An 18,349-nucleotide genomic window follows, 5' to 3' on the forward strand; every position below is an offset into this window, starting at 1 on the left:
TTTTCCTACATAAGAGAGGATGGGGAACAGTATAGACTTGGTTATTAATACTCTACCCGTCATTGTTAAGGATCTTGTGCTCCATCCGCCAATCTTTTTACGGACCTGGTTAATGGCCGCCGTCCAGCTCTGGGCCCCCGAGCTATTGTTCTCGAAAATGAGGCCCAGAATCTTGATTTTGTCCTTTTTGACAGGGTACATGTCCGACAGTTCCCTATCTACCTGCCAATTTTTAGACACGTAGACTTCGCTCTTGGACTTATTAATCACTGCCCCGGTCGCCGTGCAGTACTTCTCAAGGATATTACTAATCCGAGGTACCGACGATGTGTTGGTGCAAATGAGTGACACATCGTCCATATATGCTGTTGTTTTGACCTGGACCCCGTTGGATCCAGGCAGCTGGAAACCAGTTATATTGGTATCCCTACGAATTGCCTGCAGGAGGGGTTCAATGCACACGACATATAGCAGTGGGGATAGTGGGCAACCCTGTCTGACCCCTGACTGGATAGATATTTTACCAGTCAGGTACCTGTTCACCAAGACTCGGGTACTAATGTTTGTATATATGGTTTTAACCCACTCCCTAAGTCCAGGAGCGAATTTCATCTGGTCCATCACTTTGTACATATATTCATGGCTTACCCTATCGAACGCCTTCTCCTGGTCAAGGTTGAACAGGCAGAGGGGATGTTTCCGTTCTCTAGAATAAGCCAGAATGTCCCTTGTTAACATTAAAATATCCGTGATGGACCTCCCTGGGACGCCACAAGCCTGGTCGGGGCCAATGACCAAAGGGAGGTGTACTTGTAGCCGGAGCATCAGAGCTTTGGCTAGTATCTTGTAATCCACGCAAAGGAGGCTGATTGGGCGCCAATTCCGTAGATCTTTAACTTCCCCTTTCTTATGAAGGAGAGTAATTACACTCTCCCGCATAGAAGGGCCCAACCGCTTCTCCCTGTAGACCGCTCTGTAGACCTCCGCTAAATGGACTTTTAGCATGTCCCAAAAAAGATGGTAATACTCACCCGGGATGCCATCTGGACCTGGCGTCTTACCGGTGTTCATGGTCTTAACCGCCTGGGTGAGCTCCTCCAGCGTGAGTTCTGGGTCCTTCTCCTCCTCCTCGTCGTCCCGCACTGAGTCAGGCTCCAACTGGCTCAGGAACCACTCTATCAGGGTGTCATCTGTAGCTTTGATGTTATATAGGTCCCTATAGAAGTTCTCTACCACTTTTTTCACTCCCTCACTATCCTCTACTATCCTCCCCCTGCTGTCGAGCATGGAGGACATCAAGTGCCGCTTCTCCCTCGTTTTCTGGAAGAAGAAGCGAGTACACTTTTCGTCTTCCTCCATTTTTTGCACTTTTGCATTGTGCATGACCTTTCGTTGTTCCTCCCTACAAAGCACTGAAAGATCTAGCTTGGTCTGGGCTATCTCGTCGCTTACAGGGAACCCCCGAAGCTGAAGCAGGCTCAGATGCTGGAGGGCAGCATTCAGGTGTTTATATTTGGCCCTCCTTTCTTTTGCTTTCCTCTTGCCTGCTGCTATGAAATAACCCTTAGTTCTGATTTTGACCATCTCCCACCACTCTATAGGGGAGTTGAATAGGTCACGCAAAGTGGTCCACTCAACAAGCCTGCTCTTATAGGCTGCAGCTATGGAGGGGTCATCGAGTAAGGAGGTGTTTAATTTCCAAACCCCTGACCCCATCTGGGAGGTCTGAGGGACCTGCAATGTTACCTGCAGGAGCCTATGGTCAGAGAAGAAGATGGCCTGGGTGTCTACTGCTGTCTTCGTAAGGGAGCTGGTATGCAGGACGAGATCTATACGGAAGAAGGAGGTCCCAGATGAGCTCACCCAGGTAAAGGGAGGCACCAGGTCCTTACCTGCATCACACAGGGAGAAATCAGATATTACGGAGGACAAAACTCTACTAGAGCGGTCGTTGCGTGGCCTGCTCCGGTCTACGTCCCTCAGAGCACAATTGAAGTCACCTGACACGATGACGGGTACGTTCCCCAGCAGGAGTGGACGCAGCTGTGGAAAAAATTGAACTCTTTCGTTTTGGTTAGTGGGTGCGTAGACATTGACCAGTCTGAGGGGAGTGTTGTTGTATGTCACATCCACGCTCAGAATTCTACCAGGTTCTACCTCCCTGCTGCTGCGGGAGGTAATAAATGGGTTTTTAAACAGGATACCTACTCCGTCGGCTCTGGCTATGTTGGAGCCCGACCAGAAGGAGTCCCCCAGGGTCCAACTCTCCTTCAGGTCCCTATAATCAGGGCTCGACGAAATACCACACTCCTGCAGAAAGATGAGATCTGCTTTCAAGTTAGCTAGATAGTTTAGTACATCAAATCTTTTTTGTGTCTCCCTGATGCTCCTGACATTAACAGACACACATATCAGGGCCATCAGGGTAGCTAACAAGAAAAGGAGTCGCTGCGTCCACCCCATAGCGACTATGATTGGGAGGTCGGGACACTCTTCCTACTCTTAGCTCTACGCTTGCTTCGAGGGGGCTTGGGCTTATTTGCAACTCCCATCACCCCTGAGAAGGTACTCACTGCTGCCTCGTCCAAGAAAGCACCGTCTTTATATGCACAGTACGTGGAGTTGTTGGGGCTATTCAACTCCCCACAAGGTAAGTCTGGTGGAACTTGCTCAGGGCCCCTCGGAACGTGTGGGTCAGCTTTGTCCTGGGGGGGGGTTATGACAGACAGCATTCTTTGGCTGTTACCGTCTGTTGAATTGGAGCTGTTAGCAGACTTCTGGCTTACCGCGTCCAGGGGTATTCCCATGTCCTCCAGTGCTGTATCTAGGAGGACCTCTAGGGGGCCCCTGGTTTTGCCCATACAAGGGAGGGGGTCAAGGATGCTTTGAAGGGAGGCCCTTCGCTTGAAGAGGGTCATTGCTACAGAGGTACTGCTGGTCAGGGAAGGTGTTGACCCCGACCTCTCCCTCGGTGCATTAGTGAACACCTCTTCTGCGAGGTGTGCTAGGGTTTGTGCCAACGACTGGGAAGGCTGGCTGGGGATGCCCTGGCTGGCTGCTACCTGCCCACTAGGCGGCAGTGTAGCCGTCCCACTCGCCTCCGTCTCTGCCTGCGAGGGCAAGACTGGGGACTTTGTGTGGACATTAGCTGGTTTTGGATCTATGGGGGCCACCTGCAACTTGCTGTCTTTGATCCTGATCTTCTTTCTTTTCCCCCCCTCGTCTCTACCCTTTCTTTTCCCCACCCTCTGCTGGTTCTTCACTCCCTTCCCCTCCTTCTCACTCTCACTTTCACTGTCGCTTTTGCTTTCCTCCCCCACGGACTCAATCCTTATGGCGTCATAACAAGAGCCGAGGGGGAGTGCTGGCGCTGAGAGGGCCCTACTCAGGGGGGGGCCGCTGCTGGGTCCGGGCTCCCTCCCTGACTCGTGTTCTGCATCAGAGGAGCTACTGGAGGAGCTAGTGGAGTGGCTGTTGTACTCTCTCTCTGGGCTGGGGGAAGGGGTCCTCGTAAAACGGGACATGTCTCGGGGGCGGGGGGGTGAGGGGGTGCTGGTGATGATGGTGGTGCTGGAGTCTGGGTCTTGGATACTGTTGGTGGTGATGTGGACTGATCTTTGTTACTTGCTCCCTCTTCCTGCTCAGGCCTAGGCTTGTTCATGTTTGCCTTGCTGGCTCTGGCCATGTTGGCATAGGAAGAGGGGCAGTCCTTAAACAGGTGCCCCTTCTTTCCACACAAATTGCACTGCCTCTCTTCTCTGCAGTGGCTGGTCTCGTGGGGGGCGCCGCAGTTCCTGCACTTGACTACAGTACACGCGGCCGTCAGGTGTCCTAATTCCCCACATTTCCTGCAGAGTTTTGGCATCCCATTATAGAATACCAGCCCTCTGTTGGGCCCTAACACTATGGAGTTTGGAATGTGGCGGACGCCTCCAATGCCCGATGGATCAACATTAAGGCGTACCAGCCACTTTCTGGCTCCTGTCCAAACCCCATCTTCATCTGTAATTTTCCTCCCTTCTGATGACACCCTCCCATAGCGGTTAAGCCATGTTGTAATATCATAGTCGCTAACAGCCTCATTGAAAAATTGGACAGTAACAACTTTCATTTCTCTGTCTGTCAGTGCATCCACACAAAATTCTTTGTATGGAGCGAGATATTTATTCTCCCCCCAAAAGGACCACATTTCTTGTAACTTTTGGGGGTTCCTAAAACTGACCTCAAACACTTCCTTAAGCCCTGGCAATTTCACCAAACAATTCAAGTCAGAAGGGGAAAAACCCATACCCCTCTGAAGAATGGTCCGGCTGAACTCCAGTCTCGTCAGTCCTGGTTCCGTTTCATCTTGCTTGTTTCTTGTGAAGCGCACCGCATTGTGCCTCCTGGTTTCCTGGGTTGGCCGGAACGCCATCCTTCAGCTGGCTCCTCCGATTGGGGTGGGAGAAGCCTCTGGACGTCCAGGTTGTCTCTCTCTACGGAAAAGAGACAACGTAAGCAGCAAATCTGGGCAGTTGAAGGAACTATTACTTTAGTCCCTGAGGAGATGGTCGCCTCGCAAGAGGGACCCCCTCCCCAGGTGAACGGTGTCCTTCCCTGGCGGAGTAGGGGGCGCTGCTTGGCACCGAGACCACGTAGGAAGAATCGTGGCTGTGACGCCTCCTCGGGGTCCGGGGCCGCCCTCTGCTCCTCCCAGATGGCGCCCTCTGCTGGGCGCCTGCTGCTCTCTCGGTCTGGATCTCGATTACAATCAAGGGCTGGGGATGAGGTCGTCTAAGTCATCAAAGGGTCCTCAAAGGTCGTCTGGATGGTAGGTCCTCCTTCTCTCTAACTCCAGGAACGTCTGGAAAAGCCGGAACCGCCTGAAAAAGAAAAAAACGGGAACCGCCTGAAAAAGAAAAAACTGCTCTCAACAGTCAACAAAATCTTGAAAGACCCTCGGCCTGGATTGGGCAAGCCAAAACCAGACTGAGCATTAGTCTTCCAAAAAGTTGCCGAGCTGAAGAAAGCCAGTCAAAAATAAAAAAATTCTGTTCCTCCTCACCCGAACAAACCTCTCACAGACCCTCGGAGGGAGCGGGCAATGCCACTACCCTCTAAGCCTTAGTCTTAGAAAGATTTATTCGAACTGAAGAGAAGCCAGAGTATATGGCTGGCTAAGAAGGACCTGGCATAGGGACATGTTCCACCACACTTGTCTGGTTAGCTGCATGCTCCCAGGAAACAAACTGCTGCTGTCTACATCATCATCACATGTGAATAAAAGAAAGAAAGACAGCAAGAAAGAAAGAGAGAAAGAAAGAGAAAGAAAGAAAGAGAGAAAGAAAAAAAAGAAGTAAAACGGCGGGAAAACTTGCATCAACACTGGCACTCTCCCTCCAGCAGGGGTAGACAAAATGCTCACAGGAGAGATCCAGATCTGACTTTGACCAACGTTAGAGAAAGGTGTGCACCGTTCCCGGAGGTACTGCAATACCGGGCCGATGCGTGGAGTGGACGGAGCAAGCCCCTGTTCCATCTCCCGATTCCAAAAATCAATTTAATATATGGTCCCCTGATAGGGGACGTATCAGATATTAAACTGATAAGAACAGATACTACACTTGATCTTAGCCAAAAGGCCGAGAAGCGATGGCGACTTGGCCCTTGCCCGGGGCCCCCCAGCCCGGACGGCACAGGGGGATTCAAAGGTGGGTGCAAAATTCCAAGCACAAGCAGACCCCCAAAAAACGGGCTGCTGCTTCCAGAGGGGAAATGTGCAATTTAAGCAGGAGGAAACAAAACAAAGCAAAAACACACACATAACACCAAAAACAAAACATAAACTGGCGGAGTGCGTCTTACAAATAGTCATGCCAAGCTGCTATGCTGTGCAAGGTGCCTTGGGTAACTACAACTGTGCCTCGCTGGCTGGCTGGCTTGCTAAGAAGGTCCTGGCATAGGGACATGTTCCACCACACTTGTCTGGTTAGCTGCATGCTCCCAGGAAACAACCTGCTGCTGTCTACATCATCACCACATGTGAATAAAAGAAAGAAAGACAGCAAGAAAGAAAGAGAGAAAGAAAGAGAGAAAGAGAGAAAGAAAGAGAGAAAGAAAGAAAGAGAGAAAGAAAAAAAAAGAAGTAAAACGGCGGGAAAACTTGCATCAACACTGGCACTCTCCCTCCAGCAGGGGTAGACAAAATGCTCACAGGAGAGATCCAGATCTGACTTTGACCAACGTTAGAGAAAGGTTTGCACCGTTCCACGTCGTTGCGTGGCCTGCTCCGGTCTACGTCCCTCAGAGCACAATTGAAGTCACCTGACACGATGACGGGTACGTTCCCCAGCAGGAGTGGACGCAGCTGTGGAAAAAATTGAACTCTTTCGTTTTGGTTAGTGGGTGCGTAGACATTGACCAGTCTGAGGGGAGTGTTGTTGTATGTCACATCCACGCTCAGAATTCTACCAGGTTCTACCTCCCTGCTGCTGCGGGAGGTAATAAATGGGTTTTTAAACAGGATACCTACTCCGTCGGCTCTGGCTATGTTGGAGCCCGACCAGAAGGAGTCCCCCAGGGTCCAACTCTCCTTCAGGTCCCTATAATCAGGGCTCGACGAAATACCACACTCCTGCAGAAAGATGAGATCTGCTTTCAAGTTAGCTAGATAGTTTAGTACATCAAATCTTTTTTGTGTCTCCCTGATGCTCCTGACATTAACAGACACACATATCAGGGCCATCAGGGTAGCTAACAAGAAAAGGAGTCGCTGCGTCCACCCCATAGCGACTATGATTGGGAGGTCGGGACACTCTTCCTACTCTTAGCTCTACGCTTGCTTCGAGGGGGCTTGGGCTTATTTGCAACTCCCATCACCCCTGAGAAGGTACTCACTGCTGCCTCGTCCAAGAAGGCACCGTCTTTATATGCACAGTACGTGGAGTTGTTGGGGCTATTCAACTCCCCACAAGGTAAGTCTGGTGGAACTTGCTCAGGGCCCCTCGGAACGTGTGGGTCAGCTTTGTCCTGGGGGGGGTTATGACAGGCAGCATTCTTTGGCTGTTACCGTCTGTTGAATTGGAGCTGTTAGCAGACTTCTGGCTTACCGCGTCCAGGGGTATTCCCATGTCCTCCAGTGCTGTATCTAGGAGGACCTCTAGGGGGCCCCTGGTTTTGCCCATACAAGGGAGGGGGTCAAGGATGCTTTGAAGGGAGGCCCTTCGCTTGAAGAGGGTCATTGCTACAGAGGTACTGCTGGTCAGGGAAGGTGTTGACCCCGACCTCTCCCTCGGTGCATTAGTGAACACCTCTTCTGCGAGGTGTGCTAGGGTTTGTGCCAACGACTGGGAAGGCTGGCTGGGGATGCCCTGGCTGGCTGCTACCTGCCCACTAGGCGGCAGTGTAGCCGTCCCACTCGCCTCCGTCTCTGCTTGCGAGGGCAAGACTGGGGACTTTGTGTGGACATTAGCTGGTTTTGGATCTATGGGGGCCACCTGCAACTTGCTGTCTTTGATCCTGATCTTCTTTCTTTTCCCCCCCTCGTCTCTACCCTTTCTTTTCCCCACCCTCTGCTGGTTCTTCACTCCCTTCCCCTCCTTCTCACTCTCACTTTCACTGTCGCTTTTGCTTTCCTCCCCCACGGACTCAATCCTTATGGCGTCATAACGAGAGCCGAGGGGGAGTGCTGGCGCTGAGAGGGCCCTACTCAGGGGGGGGGGCGCTGCTGGGTCCGGGCTCCCTCCCTGACTCGTGTTCTGCATCAGAGGAGCTACTGGAGGAGCTAGTGGAGTGGCTGTTGTACTCTCTCTCTGGGCTGGGGGAAGGGGTCCTCGTAAAATGGGACATGTCTCGGGGGCGGGGGGGTGAGGGGGTGCTGGTGATGATGGTGGTGCTGGAGTCTGGGTCTTGGATACTGTTGGTGGTGATGTGGACTGATCTTTGTTACTTGCTCCCTCTTCCTGCTCAGGCCTAGGCTTGTTCATGTTTGCCTTGCTGGCTCTGGCCATGTTGGTATAGGAAGAGGGCCAGTCCTTAAACAGGTGCCCCTTCTTTCCACACAAATTGCACTGCCTCTCTTCTCTGCAGTGGCTGGTCTCGTGGGGGGCGCCGCAGTTCCTGCACTTGACTACAGTACACGCGGCCGTCAGGTGTCCTAATTCCCCACATTTCCTGCAGAGTTTTGGCATCCCATTATAGAATACCAGCCCTCTGTTGGGCCCTAACACTATGGAGTTTGGAATGTGGCGGACGCCTCCAATGCCCGATGGATCAACATTAAGGCGTACCAGCCACTTTCTGGCTCCTGTCCAAACCCCATCTTCATCTGTAATTTTCCTCACTTCTGATGACACCCTCCCATAGCGGTTAAGCCATGTTGTAATATCATAGTCGCTAACAGCCTCATTGAAAAATTGGACAGTAACAACTTTCATTTCTCTGTCTGTCAGTGCAGCCACACAAAATTCTTTGTATGGAGCGAGATATTTATTCTCCCCCCAAAAGGACCACATTTCTTGTAACTTTTGGGGGTTCCTAAAACTGACCTCAAACACTTCCTTAAGCCCTGGCAATTTCACCAAACAATTCAAGTCAGAAGGGGAAAAACCCATACCCCTCTGAAGAATGGTCCGGCTGAACTCCAGTCTCGTCAGTCCTGGTTCCGTTTCATCTTGCTTGTTTCTTGTGAAGCGCACCGCATTGTGCCTCCTGGTTTCCTGGGTTGGCCGGAACGCCATCCTTCAGCTGGCTCCTCCGATTGGGGTGGGAGAAGCCTCTGGACGTCCGGGTTGTCTCTCTCTACGGAAAAGAGACAACGTAAGCAGCAAATCTGGGCAGTTGAAGGAACTATTACTTTAGTCCCTGAGGAGATGGTCGCCTTGCAAGAGGGACCCCCTCCCCAGGTGAACGGTGTCCTTCCCTGGCGGAGTAGGGGGCGCTGCTTGGCACCGAGACCACGTAGGAAGAATCGTGGCTGTGACGCCTCCTCGGGGTCCGGGGCCGCCCTCTGCTCCTCCCAGATGGCGCCCTCTGCTGGGCGCCTGCTGCTCTCTCGGTCTGGATCTCGATTACAATCAAGGGCTGGGGATGAGGTCGTCTAGGTCATCAAAGTGTCCTCAAAGGTCGTCTGGATGGTAGGTCCTCCTTCTCTCTAACTCCAGGAACGTCTGGAAAAGCCGGAACCGCCTGAAAAAGAAAAAAACGGGAACCGCCTGAAAAAGAAAAAACTGCTCTCAACAGTCAACAAAATCTTGAAAGACCCTCGGCCTGGATTGGGCAAGCCAAAACCAGACTGAGCATTAGTCTTCCAAAAAGTTGCCGAGCTGAAGAAAGCCAGTCAAAAATAAAAAAAATTCTGTTCCTCCTCACCCGAACAAACCTCTCACAGACCCTCGGAGGGAGCGGGCAATGCCACTACCCTCTAAGCCTTAGTCTTAGAAAGATTTATTCGAACTGAAGAGAAGCCAGAGTATATGGCTGGCTAAGAAGGACCTGGCATAGGGACATGTTCCACCACACTTGTCTGGTTAGCTGCATGCTCCCAGGAAACAAACTGCTGCTGTCTACATCATCATCACATGTGAATAAAAGAAAGAAAGACAGCAAGAAAGAAAGAGAGAAAGAAAGAGAAAGAAAGAAAGAGAGAAAGAAAAAAAAAGAAATAAAACGGCGGGAAAACTTGCATCAACACTGGCACTCTCCCTCCAGCAGGGGTAGACAAAATGCTCACATGAGAGATCCAGATCTGACTTTGACCAACGTTAGAGAAAGGTGTGCACCGTTCCCGGAGGTACTGCAATACCGGGCCGATGCGTGGAGTGGACGGAGCAAGCCCCTGTTCCATCTCCCGATTCCAAAAATCAATTTAATATATGGTCCCCTGATAGGGGACGTATCAGATATTAAACTGATAAGAACAGATACTACACTTGATCTTAGCCAAAAGGCCGAGAAGCGATGGCGACTTGGCCCTTGCCCGGGGCCCCCCAGCCCGGACGGCACAGGGGGATTCAAAGGTGGGTGCAAAATTTCAAGCACAAGCAGACCCCAAAAAAACGGGCTGCTGCTTCCAGAGGGGAAATGTGCAATTTAAGCAGGAGAAAACAAAACAAAGCAAAAACACACACATAACACCAAAAACAAAACATAAACTGGCGGAGTGCGTCTTACAAATAGTCATGGCAAGCTGCTATGCTGTGCAAGGTGCCTTGGGTAACTACAACTGTGCCTCGCTGGCTGGCTGGCTTGCTAAGAAGGTCCTGGCATAGGGACATGTTCCACCACACTTGTCTGGTTAGCTGCATGCTCCCAGGAAACAACCTGCTGCTGTCTACATCATCACCACATGTGAATAAAAGAAAGAAAGACAGCAAGAAAGAAAGAGAGAAAGAAAGAGAGAAAGAAAGAAAGAGAGAAAGAAAAAAAAAAAGAAGTAAAACGGCGGGAAAACTTGCATCAACACTGGCACTCTCCCTCCAGCAGGGGTAGACAAAATGCTCACAGGAGAGATCCAGATCTGACTTTGACCAACGTTAGAGAAAGGTGTGCACCGTTCCCGGAGGTACTGCAATACCGGGCCGATGCGTGGAGTGGACGGAGCAAGCCCCTGTTCCATCTCCCGATTCCAAAAATCAATTTAATATATGGTCCCCTGATAGGGGACTTATCAGATATTAAACTGATAAGAACAGATACTACACTTGATCTTAGCCAAAAGGCCGAGAAGCGATGGCGACTTGGCCCTTGCCCGGGGCCCCCCAGCCCGGACGGCACAGGGGGATTCAAAGGTGGGTGCAAAATTCCAAGCACAAGCAGACCCCCAAAAAACGGGCTGCTGCTTCCAGAGGGGAAATGTGCAATTTAAGCAGGAGGAAACAAAACAAAGCAAAAACACACACATAACACCAAAAACAAAACATAAACTGGCGGAGTGCGTCTTACAAATAGTCATGCCAAGCTGCTATGCTGTGCAAGGTGCCTTGGGTAACTACAACTGTGCCTCGCTGGCTGGCTGGCTTGCTAAGAAGGTCCTGGCATAGGGACATGTTCCACCACACTTGTCTGGTTAGCTGCATGCTCCCAGGAAACAACCTGCTGCTGTCTACATCATCACCACATGTGAATAAAAGAAAGAAAGACAGCAAGAAAGAAAGAGAGAAAGAAAGAGAGAAAGAGAGAAAGAAAGAGAGAAAGAAAGAAAGAGAGAAAGAAAAAAAAAAGAAGTAAAACGGCGGGAAAACTTGCATCAACACTGGCACTCTCCCTCCAGCAGGGGTAGACAAAATGCTCACAGGAGAGATCCAGATCTGACTTTGACCAACGTTAGAGAAAGGTGTGCACCGTTCCCGGAGGTACTGCAATACCGGGCCGATGCGTGGAGTGGACGGAGCAAGCCCCTGTTCCATCTCCCGATTCCAAAAATCAATTTAATATATGGTCCCCTGATAGGGGACGTATCAGATATTAATACTCTTTTATTGAGATTTTACATTTTTTACATTTACACCCATTCGTTTTTTTCATTCATTTTACATTTCTTTTAAAGATGACATTCATGCATACAGACATACATTTTGTTTTAAAAGCATTTATGATTTCCATTACACGAGAGTAGATGTTAAAACTTCATGCTGATTTGAACTCGGCTCTCGCCAAGATAAGCACCAACTAAGACGTAGCTTTACAGTAAACTAATGTGATCCATATGTGTCTCCATCCATTTACGTTTCCTTCCATATGATGATGTAGATATCCTTCTGTCTGGTGTTAATGGCTGAAGTGTAATGCTGGCTCCAGGGATCAGCTTATTTTGCCTCCCTGGCGCATCAGCACACACAACGGCTGCGATGCTGGCTCCGGGGATCAACCAAAGTGCGGCCTCCCCAGCGCATCAGCATGACAACCGTCTGGATTGAGCTAAGTAGGGTACATCTCTGGGGTTTTCAAGTGGGCACCTTCCATCCTCAGTGTTTCGTCGACTAGCCCACGACACCTCAAGAGGGCTCGACGGTGATTCTGGCGTCCCAGCATCACCCCCCTCCGTCCCCCACTCAACTCAGCCCAGCTTACTTACCTGTCCCCAGCCAGAATCTTTCCGTCTCAACCACAGCCAGTTGCTGCTCCTCTCTGCTGCTTCAGATAAGTTCTTCACTGTGCGACGCAACTCTTGGCCACTGAATCCGACGTCTCTGAGAAACCGGGTTGTAGAGTGTGCCACAAATCCTCGACAACCCACTTCCACTGGGTAAACCCGAACTCTCCATCCTCGCTGTTCCGCTTCAGTGGCTAGTTGAGCATACCGCAGTTTCTTCCTCTCATACGCCTCATCTACAGCATCCTCCCATGGCACTGTTAACTCTACCAGGTGAACAAGGCGTGCTGATCCAGACCACAAGACAATATCTGGTCGAAGGTTAGTGGTGGCAATCTCAGGTGGAAAAATAAGCCGTTGACCAACATCTGCCAGCATATTCCAGTCTCTAGCAGCTTCCAGTTGTCCTGGGCGAGGATTGGTTTTAACACCTTTTCTTGGTGGTTGCTCTCCTGGGCGGAGGAATGTTGTCTTTTGTGTGTAATGTTTTGATGGAACAGGTGGCAACTTATTGGTCATGTTACGCTTGTCTTCCAATGCTAAAGCCAAACATTGCAGCACCTGGTCATGGCGCCAAGTAAACCGTCCTTGGCTAAGAGCCACCTTACATCCTGTCAAAATGTGCCTTAATGTTGCAGGTGTTGAACACAAAGGACATGAGGGATCCTCTCCTACCCAGAGGTTTAGGTTCTGTGGTGATGGGAGAACATCATATGTTGACCTGATGAGGAAACTGATCCTGCTCTGTTCCATTGACCATAGGTCTTGCCAGCCAATCTTGCGTTGTTCCACACTCTCCCATCTCATCCATTCTCCCTGTTTGGCCTGGGAAATGGCCTTTATACACCTCATCCTCTCCTCCTGCTTTTGCACCTCGTTGACTACCAGCTTCCTCCTTTGAGCTGGGGCCGCCTTGTGCCATGTAGGAGGAGTTGAACTGAAACCAAGACCCCCTCTTCCATGCTGAACTTGCCCCATGATATCACCAATTCGAAGGGCAGCCTTTGCATCTTCCACAGCTTTCTTTGCCGCCCACTTTCTTCCAGTTTTCAACACAGGTGCTGCCTCCCTTACGCATTTATCGCGTGACTCTACTAAAGTCATTTCCAGTCTGACCTTGGCGCACTTAAACTCCTCGGTTAGAGCAGAGACTGGTAGCTGCAGTATTCCTTTACCATAAAGTCCCACTCTGCTGAGGCAGCGTGGAACTCCCAACCATTTCCTGATGTATGAACTGATTAAAGCTTCCAGCTTCTCTACTGTTGTCAAAGAAACCTCGTACACAGTCAGTGGCCACAGCAACCTCGGCAGTAGACCAAACTGAAAGCACCAGAGTTTTAGTTTACCTGGTAGAGCGCAGCTGTCTATGCTCTTCAACCCTTCCACTGCTTGTTGTCTAACTTCTCCCACACGAACTGTGTCCTTTAGATCCCCGTCGTACCATCTCCCAAGACTCTTCACTGGCTTCTCAGACACTGTTGGTATTGCCTCACCATTAATGAAGAATGTTTTATCTACTACTTTGCCTTTAATTATAGAGATGCTCCTTGATTTAGTGGGCTTGAATTGCATTCGTGCCCATTCAATGTTATTGGTTAATTTGCCCAATAATCGATTAGTGCAGGCTACTGTTGTAGTCATGGTTGTCATGTCATCCATGTATGCTCGAATTGGTGGTAGTCGCATTCCAGAAGCCAAGCGCTCTCCTCCTACTACCCATTTTGATGCCCTAATGATTACTTCCATTGCCATGGTAAAAGCCAGTGGAGAAATGGTGCATCCTGCCATTATTCCAACCTCTAGGCATTGCCATGTAGTGCTGAATTCTGAAGTTGAAAAACTGAATTGTAAATCTCCAAAATAGGCTTTCACTAAATTTGTTATTGTCATCGGTACACTGAAAAAATCAAATGCTGCCCAAAGTAGTTCATGTGGCACTGAACCATATGCATTAGCCAAATCCAGGAATGTCACATGGAGCTCCTTCCTCTCCTTTTTAGCTGATTGAATTTGTTGCCAGATCACATTGATGTGTTCTAAGCAACCTGGGAAACCTGGAATGCCCGCTTTTTGTATTGAAGTGTCAATGAAGCAGTTCTTTAATAGGTAAGCTGACAATCTCTGAGCAATAATGCTGAAGAAAATCTTGCCTTCTACGTTTAATAGGGAAATGGGACGAAACTGACTGATGCTTGTAGAATCTTTTTCTTTAGGTATAAAGACTCCACCTGCTCGGCGCCATGCTCTTGGTACAACCTGTTTTTCCCATGTCACTTTCATCAATTTCCACAGAATTCGTAGAACTCCTGAAGCACTCTTGTACACTCTGTACGGAACTCCATTAGGCCCTGGAGATGATGAAGCCCTTGCTTTTTTCACAGCTTGCTCTATTTCTTTCCACTTAGGTGCACAGTCCTCCATTTGGTATTCTGGTGGATTGATAGGTGGGATGTCTGACGGAATTGACATAGGCTCCTGCCTTTTTGAATCTGTATGTGTTTCCTCCAAATATCTCTCCAGCTCAACCTTAGTTGCTTTTAGTGTGCCATTCTTCTCACTGGTGAATAACTTCTTTACAAATTTGAATGGGTCTTTATAAAAGTTAGCTCTCGCACGCTCCTTCTTTTTGTAGCGTTTCCGTAGGCGCTCAGCTCTGCGCAATGTTGCAAGCTTATCTTTTATGACCCTTTGTAAGAGATTGAGTCCCTCCTTCTGACTTTGTTCTGCTCTTCTCCATTGGTTCCTCAGCTGTCTCCTTTCTCTAACTAAGCGTTCAATCTCCTGCTGCCGTCTAGACTTTCCAGGAATAGTTTGTACTTTTTCCTTCCTTTTTTCAACTCCAAACCTCTCACTTCCATATGCGTAGATGATGTCCCCAAATTTATCCAGCTTCTTTTCAACTGTTCCACTTAATCTTTCCAATGCAACGCAGAGATCTGTGTTTACTGTGTCCCATGCAGTTTTCTCACAAGCTCTTGGCCATTTAACTCCAGGCTTGTGCCCGTTGAGGTTCTTTTCTCTCTTATGCTGGTTTGTCTGACCGGGTTCACAAGGATCATTAGGTTCATCACTAACTGTGTCCATGCAAGTCCTCCTCACATCTATGACAGGGGTGCTGATATCCTGCGAACTGTGGTTTGCTTCCTGTCGCTGGATTTCATTCGACTGACTTGACTGACTTCGTAAGAAGTATTGATCAATGCGAGGCCCTTGTCCCTTCTCCCTCAAGCATTTCATTCTCCCTTGATGAATCTTCAAACCCCTGACCGTTGTCGCCTTGCTCCAGCCGCAGACACAAACCTGGAGTTCCATGTCTTTGTTAACTGCAGATCTTGAACTAGTCTTTTGTGAAGTACTCTCCATACTCATATCCGTTTCCGTTCCTAAGTCGTTAACCGTGTTGTCCAACGTTGAGTCATCTTCCGCCCCCGCTCTCGCAGACTCTAGGGGTATTTTTCTCTTTAATTTCTTAGAAGCCTTGGGCGGGTGTCTCCAGCATCCTGTAAACACAGAGCTGGATACTGCCGACAAGGGTAGCTAACCCTTACCAGCCCCAATGGGGTCTCTTTCCTCCTGTCAGCTGTCTCTCCAGGCTGTCACAAGGTCTTTCCCTTGTTGCCAGCTGCACTATTCACAGCAGTCACTGGACGTATCCAGATCTTCATGATTTCCATTACACGAGAGTAGATGTTAAAACTTCATGCTGATTTGAACTCGGCTCTCGCCAAGATAAGCACCAACTAAGACGTAGCTTTACAGTAAACTAATGTGATCCATATGTGTCTCCATCCATTTACGTTTCCTTCCATATGATGATGTAGATATCCTTCTGTCTGGTGTTAATGGCTGAAGTGTAATGCTGGCTCCAGGGATCAGCTTATTTTGCCTCCCTGGCGCATCAGCACACACAACGGCTGCGATGCTGGCTCCGGGGATCAACCAAAGTGCGGCCTCCCCAGCGCATCAGCATGACAACCGTCTGGATTGAGCTAAGTAGGGTACATCTCTGGGGTTTTCAAGTGGGCACCTTCCATCCTCAGTGTTTCGTCGACTAGCCCACGACACCTCAAGAGGGCTCGACGGTGATTCTGGCGTCCCAGCATCACCCCCCTCCATCCCCCACTCAACTCAGCCCAGCTTACTTACCTGTCCCCAGCCAGAATCTTTCCGTCTCAACCACAGCCAGTTGCTGCTCCTCTCTGCTGCTTCAGATAAGTTCTTCACTGTGCGACGCAACTCTTGGCCACTGAATCCGACGTCTCTGAGAAACCGGGTTGTAGAGTGTGCCACAAATCCTCGACAACCCACTTCCACTGGGTAAACCCGAACTCTCCATCCTCGCTGTTCCGCTTCAGTGGCTAGTTGAGCATACCGCAGTTTCTTCCTCTCATACGCCTCATCTACAGCATCCTCCCATGGCACTGTTAACTCTACCAGGTGAACAAGGCGTGCTGATCCAGACCACAAGACAATATCTGGTCGAAGGTTAGTGGTGGCAATCTCAGGTGGAAAAATAAGCCGTTGACCAACATCTGCCAGCATATTCCAGTCTCTAGCAGCTTCCAGTTGTCCTGGGCGAGGATTGGTTTTAACACCTTTTCTTGGTGGTTGCTCTCCTGGGCGGAGGAATGTTGTCTTTTGTGTGTAATGTTTTGATGGAACAGGTGGCAACTTATTGGTCATGTTACGCTTGTCTTCCAATGCTAAAGCCAAACATTGCAGCACCTGGTCATGGCGCCAAGTAAACCGTCCTTGGCTAAGAGCCACCTTACATCCTGTCAAAATGTGCCTTAATGTTGCAGGTGTTGAACACAAAGGACATGAGGGATCCTCTCCTACCCAGAGGTTTAGGTTCTGTGGTGATGGGAGAACATCATATGTTGACCTGATGAGGAAACTGATCCTGCTCTGTTCCATTGACCATAGGTCTTGCCAGCCAATCTTGCGTTGTTCCACACTCTCCCATCTCATCCATTCTCCCTGTTTGGCCTGGGAAATGGCCTTTATACACCTCATCCTCTCCTCCTGCTTTTGCACCTCGTTGACTACCAGCTTCCTCCTTTGAGCTGGGGCCGCCTTGTGCCATGTAGGAGGAGTTGAACTGAAACCAAGACCCCCTCTTCCATGCTGAACTTGCCCCATGATATCACCAATTCGAAGGGCAGCCTTTGCATCTTCCACAGCTTTCTTTGCCGCCCACTTTCTTCCAGTTTTCAACACAGGTGCTGCCTCCCTTACGCATTTATCGCGTGACTCTACTAAAGTCATTTCCAGTCTGACCTTGGCGCACTTAAACTCCTCGGTTAGAGCAGAGACTGGTAGCTGCAGTATTCCTTTACCATAAAGTCCCACTCTGCTGAGGCAGCGTGGAACTCCCAACCATTTCCTGATGTATGAACTGATTAAAGCTTCCAGCTTCTCTACTGTTGTCAAAGAAACCTCGTACACAGTCAGTGGCCACAGCAACCTCGGCAGTAGACCAAACTGAAAGCACCAGAGTTTTAGTTTACCTGGTAGAGCGCAGCTGTCTATGCTCTTCAACCCTTCCACTGCTTGTTGTCTAACTTCTCCCACACGAACTGTGTCCTTTAGATCCCCGTCGTACCATCTCCCAAGACTCTTCACTGGCTTCTCAGACACTGTTGGTATTGCCTCACCATTAATGAAGAATGTTTTATCTACTACTTTGCCTTTAATTATAGAGATGCTCCTTGATTTAGTGGGCTTGAATTGCATTCGTGCCCATTCAATGTTATTGGTTAATTTGCCCAATAATCGATTAGTGCAGGCTACTGTTGTAGTCATGGTTGTCATGTCATCCATGTATGCTCGAATTGGTGGTAGTCGCATTCCAGAAGCCAAGCGCTCTCCTCCTACTACCCATTTTGATGCCCTAATGATTACTTCCATTGCCATGGTAAAAGCCAGTGGAGAAATGGTGCATCCTGCCATTATTCCAACCTCTAGGCATTGCCATGTAGTGCTGAATTCTGAAGTTGAAAAACTGAATTGTAAATCTCCAAAATAGGCTTTCACTAAATTTGTTATTGTCATCGGTACACTGAAAAAATCAAATGCTGCCCAAAGTAGTTCATGTGGCACTGAACCATATGCATTAGCCAAATCCAGGAATGTCACATGGAGCTCCTTCCTCTCCTTTTTAGCTGATTGAATTTGTTGCCAGATCACATTGATGTGTTCTAAGCAACCTGGGAAACCTGGAATGCCCGCTTTTTGTATTGAAGTGTCAATGAAGCAGTTCTTTAATAGGTAAGCTGA

At 49.4% G+C, this 18,349-nt stretch overlaps 3 non-coding genes and 1 pseudogene across 3 annotated transcripts; all 4 read right to left on the reverse strand.

The window, feature by feature from the left end:
- Window positions 1-5,442: 5,442 nt before the first annotated feature.
- On the reverse strand, window positions 5,443-5,633 carry LOC131738378 (U2 spliceosomal RNA). The gene has a single exon (XR_009329938.1). It is a non-coding gene; the product is annotated as a U2 spliceosomal RNA (small nuclear RNA).
- Window positions 5,634-9,747: 4,114 nt separating this feature from the next.
- On the reverse strand, window positions 9,748-9,938 carry LOC131738389 (U2 spliceosomal RNA). Its single transcript, XR_009329941.1, has one exon. It is a non-coding gene; the product is annotated as a U2 spliceosomal RNA (small nuclear RNA).
- A 580-nt stretch (window positions 9,939-10,518) lies between these two features.
- LOC131739233 (U2 spliceosomal RNA) lies at window positions 10,519-10,709 on the reverse strand. Its single transcript, XR_009330400.1, has one exon. It is a non-coding gene; the product is annotated as a U2 spliceosomal RNA (small nuclear RNA).
- A 599-nt stretch (window positions 10,710-11,308) lies between these two features.
- On the reverse strand, window positions 11,309-11,463 carry LOC131738669 (U2 spliceosomal RNA; annotated as a pseudogene).
- Window positions 11,464-18,349: the final 6,886 nt, after the last annotated feature.

Source organism: Acipenser ruthenus, chromosome 10 (assembly GCF_902713425.1).
Source record: "Acipenser ruthenus chromosome 10, fAciRut3.2 maternal haplotype, whole genome shotgun sequence".
NCBI lineage: Eukaryota > Metazoa > Chordata > Actinopteri > Acipenseriformes > Acipenseridae > Acipenser > Acipenser ruthenus.